We start from the raw sequence: 14,430 nt of genomic DNA on the forward strand, positions 1-14,430 counted from the left end.
GGCAGAGGAGGAAGAAGGCGTGGGTAAGAAAGGGGAACTCTTAGCCCTTTATAGAGGCGACGGAAGCGGTGCGCCTCCCAACTAGCCTGTTGAGAATCACTTACTTCCCAAGCGCCACGATTGATGGCACGGGGGGATTACCCATACCCGTATTGATGAGAATCCCGTGATAAGGGGGCACGATCTCTGCTTTGACAAGACGTGTCAAGGAAACCGCCTCGCAATACGTGTTGTGGCTGGTGGCGGAAAAACGGTTCGAATAATGACCCGACCGTGAGGACATGTCACGTCGTTTAAAAAGTTATCAGCTGAAGTATCATTCTCTCTATGGTGGTATGTGAAGATCATTTTGCAGATCCGGACATGGCCTACGTGTTCGACAATAACCTTGGAGTATTCGGAAGAAGGAACCTGCCTTGCAATGCTGAAGACAAGACTACGCGCCGGACTCATCGTCATTAAAGCCTAGTTCAGGGGCTACTGAGGGAGTCCTGGATTAGGGGGTATCCGGACAGCCAGACTGTATACATCGTCCGAACTATTGAAGCGTGAAGATACAAGACTCAAGACTTCGGCCCATGTCCAGATGGGACTCTCGTTTGCGTGGAAGACAAGCTTGGTGATTCAGATATTATATTTCCTTCCTTGTAACCGACTCCATGTAAACCCTAGCCCTGTCCGGTGTCTATATAAACCGAAGAGGATGGTCCTTAGAAGGCCGATCACAATTACAATCATACCATCATAGGCTATCTCTTAGGGTTTAGCCTCTACGATCTCGTGGTAGATCTACTCTTGTACTACTCATATCTTCAATATTAATCAAGCAGGAAGTAGGGTTTTACCTCCATCGAGAGGGCCCGAACCTGGGTAAACATTGTGTCCCTTGCTTCCTGTTACCATCAGCCTAAGACGCACAGAGCAGGACCCCCTACCCGAGATCCGCCGGTTTTGACACCGACAATCACCTCGGGAATCCGCGAGTTGAGTGCCAAAACACATATCAAGTGAATCAATATGATACCCCATTGTCATCACGAGTATTCATATGCAAGACATATATCAAGTGCTCTCAAATCCATAAAAGTATTCAATCCGATAAAATGAAATCTCAAAGGGAAAACTCAATTCATCACAACAAGACAGAGAGGGGAAAACACCATATGATCCGACTATATTAACAAAGACCGCGCTACATAAAGATCGTGACATCTCAAGAACATGAGAGAGAGAGATTAAACACATAGCTACTGGTACAAACCCTCAGCCCTGAGGGTGGACTAGTCCCTTCTCATCATGGTGGCCGCCGAGATGATGAAGATGGCCACGGGTGATGATTTCCCCCTCCGGCAGGGTGCCAGAACAGGGTCTAGATTGGTTTTCGTGGATACAGAGGATTGCAATGGTAGAACTTCCGATCTAGGGTAACCCTGAGGGTTTTTGGAATGTTTGGGCATTTATAGGGTGGAGAGGGGGTACAGGAGGCCACCCAGGTGGGCACAACCCACCTGGGCACGTCTGGGCCCCCAGGCGCGCCCTGGTGGGTTGTTCCCCCCTTGGGGCACCCCCCAGGTGCTGCTTTGGCCCTTTGGATGTCTTCTGGTTCATAAAGAAATCCACAAAAAGTTTTGCGGTGTTTGGACTCCGTTTGATATTGATTTCCTGCGATGTAAAAAACAAGAAAAAAACAACAACTGGTACTGGGCACTGGCTCAATAGGTTAGTCCCAAATAATGATATAAATTTGCTATAAAATGATTGTTAAACATCCAAGAATTATAATATAACAACATGAATACTTCATAAATTATAGATACGTTCGAGACGTATCAGCATCCCCAAGCTTAATTCCCACTCGTCCTCGAGTAGGTAAATGATAAAAGAAATAATTTATGAAGTGTGAATGCTAGCAAAGTGCACAAGTTTGATCAATGACAATTTCAATCACCTTTCCTAGCATCATAACAACAATTATTTCTTATAGAACTTCTCATATCAAAGTAGCAACCAATTCACATGTTAAGGTTCAAACAATGAATTCTCTTGAAACTCAACAACCTATGTTCTCAGTCACCAAGCAATTGCAATTCAACTTATTCAACAAAGTCTAAGTAAGAGCTCCACATACTCAATTATCATATAGTCTTCCATGATTGCTACTACTCAAGGCATATTCTTAGAAAAATGCATCCATCGAACACAAAGAAAGATAGGGGCTTAATATTTCACCTCCCAACTCGTTTCTCATAGAGATAATTGTCAACAGCAATAAATCATGATCAAATATATTTGACTGGTCATATGTGCCTAAATCTTTCCCCACCACATGATGCTTGCCAACTAGAGAATAATTGAGGTTGAAATGAGAATTTATACTATTGACTCTTTGCATAAAAGTAAATACTGAAAAGTAAAAGATAGACCCTTCATAGAGGGAAGCAGAGGTTGCCATGCGCTTTTTATTTGGATGCCCAAGCTCTTGATACAAAGGAACATCACATTATATTGCCCCTTATGATAGCAAACTTTACTATGCAGTCCGTCGCTTTTATTACTTTGCCATCACAAGTTCGTACAACGCTCAATTTTCCCTTACATTAAAAATCAAACATATTTAGGAGCAATTTTATTGCTTTATGCACCGATGACAACTTACTTGAAGGATCTTATTCAATCCATAGGTAGGTATGGTGGACACTCATGGCAAGAAACTGGGTTTAGGGTTTTTTGGATGCACAAGTAGTATCTCTACTTGGTATGAATTTTTGTGTAGCAAAAGATCCTAGGCAAACACCACATGTTGGAGGATCCATAACAATATAACTTCTATGCAATTATACCCAAACATAACTCATTACATTGTATTCCTTGTCCAACTTCAACTAATTTTCTCAAGTTTGAAAATAATTAATGGGTATTCACAATCATAGAAGATGTCCAAGATAATATATTTTCATGTGAAAGTTCTCTTCCTTATAGTAATCATTCATGAATTGCTTGTATGACCAATATTGTGATTGTCAAGCTTCAAAAGATTTCACTTTCTAAACCCAATGTGAAGCTACTACTAGGAATGATATGAACATATAATTTCAACTTCAAGATATTAAATTCATTCAATAATTTACTCATAGGATATAAGTGAAGCACAAGAGTAAATGACAAGCTACTCCAAAAAGCTATAAGTGAAGATCAAGCGAGTAGTTATGTAAATATGTAGCTATGTGAGGACTCTCTATTATTTATAAACTTCCAGATCTAAGTATTTTATTAAAACATCAAGCAAAACAAAATAAAATGGCATTCCAAGGATAGCACACATCATGTGAAGAAGCAAAAACTTAGGCTCAACCAATACTAACCGATAATTGTTGATGAAGAAAGGTGGGATGCCTACCGGGGCATCCCCAAGCTTAGACGCTTGAGACTTCTTGAAATATTATCTTGGGATGCCTTGGGCATCCCCAAGCTTGAGATTTTGTGTCTCCTTAATTCCTCTCATATCACGGTTTCTCTAAATCTCAAAAACTTCATCCACACAAAACTCAACAAGAACTCGTGAGATAAGTTAGTACAAATCAATGCAAAACCTTATCCTTCTCTACTCTAGAAAATCACCAAAATTATTATTCAACATTTCATACTAAATGCCTCTGCATAATTAATACTCCTATACTCAAATAGAATCATTAAACAAGCAAACATATGCAAACAATGCAAACATAACAGCAATCTGCCAAAACAGTACAGTCTGTAAAGAATGCAAGAGTACCAATACTTCTTTAACTCCAAAAATTATGAAAAATTACGACACTGTAGAAGATTTATCAAAGATTATTATGCAAAAAATTTCAACATTTTGTCACATCCTGACTTTTCTAGAGAAATTTTGCAACCGTGATAAACTTTCTATTTTGAAACAGCAACATATAGACTTTTAAAATAAGCATGACAAATGCTATACTTGACATTTTTATTGAAATAAAAGATGCAAAACATTATTCTAAATAACAGAAAGCAAATCATAACAAAATAAAATGATACTCCAAGCCAAACTCATAGCATGTGACGAATAAAAATATAGCCTCAAGTAAGGTTACCGATATTATTGGAGACGAAAGAGGGGATGCCTTCCAGGGCATCCCCAAGATTAGTTGGTTGGATCTTCCTTGAATATTACCTTGGGGGTGCCTTGGGCATCCCCAAGATTAGGGTCTTGTTACTCCTTTTTCTCCTCATATCGATATCTCACCCAAAACTTGAAAACTTCAATCACACAAAACTTAACGGAACTTCGTGAGATAGGTTAGTATGATAAAGAGCAAACCATTCACTTTTGGTACTGTCAAAGACAAGATTCATGATTGTTTCCACACAATGACTACTATAGCATATCATTTCCACAATTTATATTGAGCAATATAATCCATAGAAACTAGGGCACAAGCAAACTATGCATTGAAAACAGAATCTGTCAAAAATAGAACAGTCTGTAGTAATCCGTACTCCAACCATATTTCTTCTACACCAAAAATTCTGAAAAATTAGGACAACGTAGAGAATTTGTATATCTATCACCTGTAAAAGAAAAAAAGATCAAAAATCACATTCCAGTGAATTTTCAAAATTCCTGGACTGAGCGCAAAAGTTTCTGTTTTTGCACAGATTCAAGTCAACTATCATCCACAGTATCCCAAAAGCTTTACTTGGCACTTTATTGAAACAAAAGCAATAAAACATGATTACTACAGTAGCCTAATCATGTGAACACACAAAAACAGTAGGTAAAATTGTTGGGTTGTCTCCCAACAAGCACTTTTCTTTAATGCCTTTTTAGCTAGGCATGATGATTTCAATGACGCCCGCATAAAAGTAATGAATTGAAACATGAAAATGAGCATCATGAATCACATGGCAAGCACACTTAAGCCTAACAGACTTCCTATGCATAGGGATTTTGTGAGCAAAAAAATTGCAGGAGCAAGAATCAACTAGCATAGGAAGGCAAAAACAATTGCAACTTCAAAACTTTCAACATAAAGAGAGGAAACTTGATATTATTGCAATATGTAAAAGCATATATTACTCTCTCATAGTAATTTTCAGTAGCATCATGAATGAATTCAACAATATAACTATCACATAAAGCATTCTTTTCATGACGCAAAAGCATAGAAATTTTATTAATCTCCACATAAGCAAATTTATTCTCATGAATAGTAGTGAGAGCAAACTCAACAAATTTACTATTGTGGGATTGAAAATTAAAATCAGGATGACAAGTTTCATGGTTATCATTATTCTTTGTAGCATACATGTCATCACCATAATCATCATAGATAGGAACTTTGTTATCATAGTCAATTGAAGCCTCATCCAAAATGGTGGATTCATCAGTAAATAAAGTCATGACCTCTCCAAATCCACTTTCATCATTGTGATAAGATTCAACACCCTCCAAAATAGTGGGATCATTACCTAGAGTTGACACTCTTCCAAATTCACATTCATCATTCCAAACATCATAAATAAGAGGCATGCTATGATTATAACAAATTTGCACATCAAAACTTGGGGGAATAAAAATATCATCTTCATCAAACATAACATCCCCAAGCTTATGGATTTGTATATCTCTAACATCATGGATATTCAAAGAATTCATACTAGCAACATTGCAATCATGCTAATCATTCATGGATTGTATGCCAAACATTTTATAGCATTCTTCTTCGAACAATTGAGCATAATTTTCTGTTCCATCATTTTCACGAAAGACATTATAAAGATGAATAATATGATGCAACCTCAATTCCATTTTTTTGTTTTTATCTTTTATAAACCAAACTAGTGATAAAACACGAAACTAAAAGATTCAATTAAAAGATCTAAAGATATACCTTCATGCACTCAGCTCATCAGCAACGGCGCCAGAAAAGAGCTTGATGTCTACTACACAACTTTATTCTTGTAGACTCGTGTTGGGCCTCCAAGCGCAGAGTTTTGTAGGACAGTAGCAATTTTCCCTCAAGTGGATGATCTAAGGTTATCAATCCGTGGGAGGTGTAGGATGAAGACGGTCTCTCTCAAACAACCCTGCAACCAAATACAAGAAATCTCTTGTGTCCCCAACACACCCAATACAATGGCAAATTGTATAGGTGCACTAGTTCGGCGAAGAGATGGTGATACAAGTGTAATATGGATGATAATAATATATTTTTATAATCTGAAAAAATAAAAAACAGCAAGGTAGTGAACGATAAAAGTGACCACAAACGGTATTGCAATGCCTGAAAACAAGGCATAGGGTCCGTACTTTCACTAGTGCAATCTCTCAACAATGCTAATATAATTGGATCATATAACCATCCCTAAAAGTTCAATGAAGAATCACTCCAAAGTTCCTATCTAGCAGAGAACATAAGAAGAAATTGTTTGTAGGGTACGAAACCACCTCAAACCTATTCTTTTCGATCAATCTATTCTAGAGTTCGTACTAAAATAACATCAAGCTATTCTTTCCAATCGATCTAACCAAGAGTTCGTACTAAAATAACACCAAGGCAAATTTAGATTCATAATACTCAATCCAATACAAAGAACCTCAAAGAGTGCCCCAAGATTTCTACCGGAGAAACAAAGACGAGAACGTGCATCAACCCCTATGCATAGATTACCCCAATGTCACCTCGGAAATCCGCGGGTTGAGTGCCAAAACACATATCAAGTGAATCAATATGATAACCCATTGTCACCACGAGTATTCACATGCAAGACATATATCAAATGCTCTCAAATCCATAAAAGTATTGAGTCCGATAAAACGAAATCTGAAAGGGAAATCTCAATTCATCACAATAAGATAGAGAGGGGAAAACACCATATGATCCGACTATATTAACAAAGCCCGTGCTACATCAAGATCGTGACATCTCAAGAACACGAGAGAGAGAGAGAGAGAGAGAGAGAGAGAGAGAGAGAGAGAGAGATTAAACACATAACTACTGGTACAAACCCTCAGCCCCGAGGATGGACTACTCCCTTCTCATCATGGTGGCCACCGGGATGATGAAGATGGCCACTGGTGATGATCTCCCCCTTAAGCAGTGTGCCGGAATAGGGTCTAGATTGGTTTTCGTGGATACAGAGGCTTGCGGCAGCGGAACTTCTGATCTAGGGTAACCCCGAGGGTTTTTGGAATATTTGGGCATTTATAGGGTGAAGATGGGTTTTGGGAGGCCACTGAGGTGGGCACAACCCACCTGGGTGGGTTGTCCCCCCTCGGGGCACCCCCAAGTGCTGCTCTGGCCCTTTGGATGTCTTCTGGTCCATAAAAAAATCCACAAAAAGTTTCACGGTGTTTGGGCTCCGTTTGATATTGATTTCCAGCTGTAAAAAACAAGCAAAAACAACAACTAGCACTGGATCAATAGGTTAGTCCCAAAAAATAATATAAAGTTGCTATAAAATGATTGTAAAACATCCAAGAATGATAATATAATAGCATGAATACTTCATAAATTATAGATACATTGGAGACCTATCATGCGCCACCGTCAATGACTGTCTTGGTGATGAGGACGTTGCTGATAGTAGGTGAGCAAACAATGGGGAGCGCGCCGGCGATGGCTGAACACTTGAGCTAGTTTGTAAAGTCGAAGGTGATGGCGTACTTGGACCACCTGAGGGGACGTGACGCCTCGAGCTTGTGTGTGTGTGTGGGGGGGGGGGTGTTCACCTCACGAGTGAACTGCTTGAAGATGCAATAGGAGGTGGGGGGCCTGAGCACCGCCCAGGATGCAGGCGATGGCACGAGGCTTGTGGAAGCCCCCAGCCCCATTTTCTTGGCGGTGGTCATTGTTCCTCCTTGGTGGCGGCGACAGCGGAGGAAGGCCGGCGTTGCCCCGAGGGCGGTCTTCATGAGGCTGATCCCTCCAGGGGCCGTTGTGAGGCTGGCCCTGCTAGTGGTCCTCATGAGGCTGATCACGCCAGTCCCGGCGGGGTCGCAGTTGTCCCAGCGACCACCACCATGACCTTCTTTGCAGACGTAGCTACGGTCGTTGTGCCTTGGACGTCGGCCAAGGCGCCCGTCCCGGAGAGTTGGCAATCGTTGGCATTGTGGCTATGGACGTTGTGGAAGACGCAGAATGGGCGATTGCCCTTGGAGGATTCAGGGTGGTCGCAGCCGCGCTTCATCTCAGGTTCGGCCGCGAGCACAGTCGGGCCCTTGCGCTTCACGTCCCTGGCCTTGGCCTTCTTATCTTCAGGATCGGCGTCAGGGATCTCAAGGAGGGAGAGGCGGCCTTCCTCTGCCCTCGCGCACCTAGTTGCCATGTTGAATATCTCCAGAGCCAAGCACAAGTCCTCGTGTATGGCGAGTTCTTCCTTCATCTTGACATCCCGGACGCCATCAGTGAATGTTGAAATGATGGCCTTGCCCGACACCTTAGGGATCTTGAGGCAAACATTGGTGAAGTTTTGTATGTATTTGTACAAGGTCTCCCCTAGCTGCTGCTTGATGCGCCACAGGTTGCCTGCAGCAGGGCGTGGTCGCGAGTGCCCTGAAAGTTGGTGATGAAGTGCTCGCATAGCTCGTCCCAGGAGGAGATCGATCCCACCGGAAGGTTTAGGAGCCATGAGCGTGTGCCTTCCTTGAGAGCCATAGGAAACCAGTTCGCCATGACTTTTTCGTTGCCGTTTGACGCCTCGATGCTCAGCTCGTAGAGTTGGAGGAACTCGACAGGGTCAAGGGTGCCGTCGTAGCATGGAGGCAAATCCGGCTTGAACTTTCCAGGCCAGACGATGCAACGCAGCTCCGGAGTAAAAGCACGGCAGCCTACCGTGCTCACGGGAGCTAGCCGTTGGGGAGGAGCTTGGTCTTGGCACCCGCGTGCCGCCGCCTCAGGTGGCACACAGTCTTGACGTGGTGGTACTGGAAGCGCATGCGCCTCTCCTTGAGGCCGCTTCACCACCTAGCAGCTTTCTTCATCGCGTGTCGGCGCCCTCCCATCAGCCGGACAGTAATGCAGAAGCTCACTCGCCATGAGCAACGCAGCCTGCACATTTGCCATCCCGCGATGAGCATGAGAGGACGAAGCGGCATCCAGAGTCAGTGATGGAGTGGCGGTGCGACCATCTTGCCGCATGGAAGGCGACAACGACCAGTCCTGCTGCTCGTGGGCCGTGGGACCGGTGGCAGCATTAGCCGCAGGAGAAGGGGAGCGATGAGGGGTGCCGTCTCCCATAGGTGTTGTCTGAGCAACGCGGGCGGTGAGGGCTGCCTAGTGCTCGGCATGAACACGACAAGCGTCGGCCATGGGAATGACAGAATGGCGGCGGAACGACCGACGGAAGATAGGCTTCGACACGCCCCTACCTAGCATGCCAAATGTCTAATTCAGGGCTCCACAGACTTAAGAAAGGTTCGAACTCTGGAGTGTGTGCAAAGAAATCAACCTCTCCTGCCAACCAACTCATCGCTCCCACAGCCTAGCTTGATGAACAAGAAAGGAAAGGGACACGGCAGTTTACCCAGGTTCAGGACACCTTGTGGTGTAAAACCCTACTCCTGCTTTGGGGTGGATTAGCCTTGCGAGGGGCTGAGGATGAACTAGTACAGGGGAAGAACAACCCCAGGAGGTCTGTTCTTATGTGGGTGTAAGGTGAGGATTCGGTCTGGGTCCGATCTCCCCTCCTATGGTGGTGGCTAAGCTATATTTATAGTGGCCTTGGTCCTCTTCCTCCAAGCGAAGGTGGGAAGGGATTCCATAGTGGCCAATTTTGAAGGGGGGCAAGAAGTACATCCTATCGTGACGAAAGGTGGTCTTCTCCTGCAAAGCTTCTGGTCGTGACGCCATGGTGGGCTCGAATATGACATCCGTCCTGCCGTCCTGGCGGTCTTGGTCTTGTTGCACGGGAATGGAAAACTTTGGGTGATTCCTCGGGACCCCGCGCCTGCGCTTGCCTCCTTAGCACTAAAGAGGAAACCTCCTACTCTGCGCCGGCTGGCGCCGTCCTGGCCTTGGTCATCATGGCTTGCATCACCTCAACCTCATGAGGTGGGCACTTGTATAGGAAACTCTGCTCCTAGCGGAGGAGGCCACTCCCTATGGAGGTCTTGGCGTTGTCCGCCTCGCGAGGCTTGGCCCCTCGTGAGGGTCTTGTCTTGAAGGTGCTGAAGATGGGCTGTACCAGTCCATCAATGGAGCCATGCCGTGGGCTACAGGCAGGCAAGCCTGGGTACCCTGGTTCCTAGAACACCGACGAGCACACTCTCAAGTGTGTGAACTTAGGATTAGTAACAGAGACTCTCTATTTGTAATGGGCAATCATTTAATTTGTACACGTAAACTTCAACAATGTACAAGATCCTATATTTTTCCAAGAGTGTTGCCACATTGAACACTACAAAAAAAACCCACTCCTGTGATGATACGTGTTTGTCATAGTAGGTCATGTTTTCTATCATGCATGTACATCCATGACGATTTTATGACAGAATCAAGATAGTCATACATGTGCTGTCGTAGAAGTGTTCCATGACAATACCAAAATTATCATCACGGAATGTTCACTTCCATGACGTTAAATGGCGCGCCATGGAAGTTATTTCGTCAAGGGTAACTGACACGGGGCATCCGTAGTAACAGGCCGCTGTTAAGCTATCAAGTTCTAGTTTGCATCCGATAACCCGTTAACAGCCCTGACCAATGGGGATTTTTCACGTGTAAAATTCTCATTCGCTGGAGGATCCATGTGTCAGCTCAGTGCTGGGATAGATGTCATCCAGCGAATGGATGGGACACACCTATGATATGTCGACATGTGGCTCGGCCCAACAGTGGCCCATTCAGGTCAAAAGGCCGACCCATTTGACTTGGTCAAAAAGTAGTGGCCCGGCCCACGGAAATCCTATTAATGGCTATTTGCATATAGCCCATTTACAACCCACTAACTAAAGGCCCGTTATATCCTATCCGAATTAGGCCCAGTAGCATCATTTGGGCCGTCCAATGTGATTCCAGCCCATTGTAACTTCCAGCCCATGTATGGCCCATGATGTCTTTCGGCCCATATGAGGCCCTTTGTAACTCTTGGACCATAAACGACCCGTGGTGAAGCTGGCCAATAATGAACAGTATATCGCTTTATACCCATTAACAGACCATTATTCCATTGGGCCATTTCCAAGCCCGTGTTATCTTTCGGCCTTCTAAGGGCCCATTTATTATTGGGCTCATTTCCAACATTTGATTACTTATGGTCCATTACTGGCCCGTCCGGCTTGTGGGCCAAATTCAACACATGGTTAAAGTCGGCCCGTCTGTGGCCCGTTAATCCATTGGGCCATTTTTATGGCGTCATCAAATATGGCCCATTAATGACCCATTATGCATGCTGATAGAATTAAGCTCGTTGTACACATCAGCCTATTAACGACCCATCATGGTCGGGCCATAAACACACGATTCCCATCCTAGCCCATTTACAACCCATATTGCGGTTCGTTAATGGTCCAAGAAAGTAGGGCCCATGTATGGCCAATTGATCATACGGCTCGTAGAAGGCCCATTTTGCAGGACTATGGTTACAATGGTCCGTATGTTTCCCATGGTTATTGTGGCCTAGTTTTAAAAAATAGGTTATTACGGCCACTAGAAAACAGAGAAAAAATAACTGCAGAGCTACAAGCAAACAAATAAATAAGACTAACAAAATAAATAAGCAAGAAACTAATGCTAGGATATTATGATGATTACACAGATTACATCCACTGGGAATCAAAGTTCACCACCAGTGCAAATATAGGGAATAAAGCAGCATATTACATACACTGATTGTCAAAGTTGGCGACCAGTGCAAATAAACCCCGCAGCAAAACAAGTCCAGAACTGAAACCACTTCAGGAGAGCTCAAGAAACAATACCCTGGGTACCCAACATGCTGGCAAGAATCTTACCAATCTTATTATTAGCTTTGTCTTGTTTAACGCTTAAATCCTCCAACGCTTGCTGTTGCACCAGAAAGTGTGCATATGAATTCTACAGGGACTTCCTCAGTCCTTCGGCTTCGTGTCGCAGCACATCTAATCGATGTCTTTCAACTTGAAGTTGAGACTCAAGAAGAAGAACTGATTCAGGCAGCGAGTTCGAAGAGCTTGTGCCAGCAGTAGTGGCCAGTAACTCGAACACTACATCAAGACATGACTTTGGGGTTGTCTCACTGTCTTCAAGATAGTTTTTATCAGCTTTCTTGGAGACCAATAGGGATGTCTCACTATCTTGAACCTTATTTGCATTACTTCCTTTACCATTGCATAACTGGGTACTCTTCTCCAATATGTTGTCCGCATTCTTAAAGAGAAGCAAGCAGACACATGACATGTTTACCAGGTTGTATATGAAACTCATTTTGGTAAATCAGTTCAGTAGTAAAGTGGACAGGATAACAACATGAAACAAACATATATCTATGTATCATGGTCACTGTATGGTCTATATCATTCTAGTTTATGTTGCCAAATCAAGATAGAGACATAGTTCAAATCATATATGTTTAAGACAAAGCATCATAGACAGAATATAAGTGTGGAAAACTACACAACAATAAAAACACTTGTAATGTGCATGACATGAGAACATAACTGTTTATTCAATTGAAACTGAAATCAACATAGAGCAAGTTACAACAGCAAACCAGTTAAAGAAACAGGTTTAAAACATACCTATTACACCATTGGAGTTTCAATTCCATCCTTCAAATTTGAAATTGGTTGGTATGAGTAAATACAGTGATGCAAGAGCAAAGGAGTATGAACCATAGCTATGGAACCGGACTGGGGAACAATTCTTCTTCTACTTTAAGCGTTGAGTTGGGGTTCATAGTGGTGGTCCTCGTGCTTTGGGCACTACGTTTGCCTTAATAACTGCTCGTGTTTGGGTGCTCTGTGGTGGAGATGATGCTGCGTCAATTGGAACTGGGTTACTATCTACTGGGGTTGGGGTTAGAAGGGGTGTAGCTGGTTCTCTATCCAACTGGGTAGGGGTACAATCTATGAGAGTCTAGGTTATGTGTAGTGGGGCTCATTCTTGGGCAAATACAAATACAACCGTGATTCTATCTGTATCGACTGGTAGCACTATCTTTTCTGAAGACCGCGTTGTTACTCCCTGATGACCCACATGTATAGGGGATATATAGTAGTCCTTTCAATTATTAAGAGTGTCGAACCCAATGAGGAGCAGAAGGAAACGACAAGCGGTTTCAGAAAGGTATTCTCTGCAAGCACTTAAATTATCGGTAACAGATATTTTTGTGATAAGGTAATTCGTAACGAGTAACAAGTAACAAAAGTAACTAAGGTGCAGAAAGGTGGCCCAATCCTTTTTGTAGTAAAGGACAAGCCTGGACAAACTCTTATGTAAAGCAAGGTGCTCCCAAGGACACATGGGAATTATCGTCAAGCTAGTTTTCATCATGCTCATATGATTCGTGTTCGTTACTTTGATAATTTGATATGTGGGTGGACCGGTGCTTGGGTGCTGTCCTTACTTGGACAAGCCTCCCACTTATTATTAACCCCTGTCCCAAGCATCCACAACTAAGAAAGAAGAATTAAGGTAAACCTAACCATAACATGAAACATATGGATCCAAATCAGCCCCTTACGAAGCAACACATAAACTAGGGTTTAAGCTTCTGTCGCTCTAGCAACCCATCATCTACTTACTACTTCCCAATGCCTTCCCCTAGGCCCAAACAATTGTGAAGTGTCATGTAGTCGATGTTCACATAACACCACTAGAGGAGAGACAACATACATCTCATGAAAATATTAAATGAATACCAAATTCACATTATTACTTATAACAAGACTTCTCCCATGTCCTCAGGAACAAACATAACTACTCACAAAGCATATTCATGTTCATAATTAGAGGAGTATTAATAAGCATTAAGGATCTGAACATATGATCTTCCACCGAATAAACCAACTAGCATCAACTACAAGGAGTAATCAACACTACTAGCAACCCACAGGTACCAATCTGAGGTTTTGAGACAAAGATCGGATACAAGAGATGAACTAGGGTTTGAGAGGAGATGGTGATAGTGAAGATGTAGATGGAGATTGACCCCCTATCGATGAGAGGATCGATGGTGATGATGATGTCGATGATTTCCCCCTCCCGGAGGGATGTTTCCCCGGCAGAACAGCTCCACCGGAGCCCTAGATTGGTCCTGCCCAAGTTCCGCCTCGAGACGGCGGCGCTTCATCTCGAAAGCTTCTCTATGGTTTTTTATAGGGCAAAGGACACCATATAGTAGAAGATGGACGTCGGGGGCCTGCCAGGGGGCCCACGAGGCAGGGGGCATACCCAGGGGGGTAGGGCGCGCCCTCCACCCTTGTGGATGACTGGTGGCCCC

This window comes from Triticum dicoccoides, chromosome 1B (genome assembly GCF_002162155.2).
Source record: "Triticum dicoccoides isolate Atlit2015 ecotype Zavitan chromosome 1B, WEW_v2.0, whole genome shotgun sequence".
NCBI lineage: Eukaryota > Viridiplantae > Streptophyta > Magnoliopsida > Poales > Poaceae > Triticum > Triticum dicoccoides.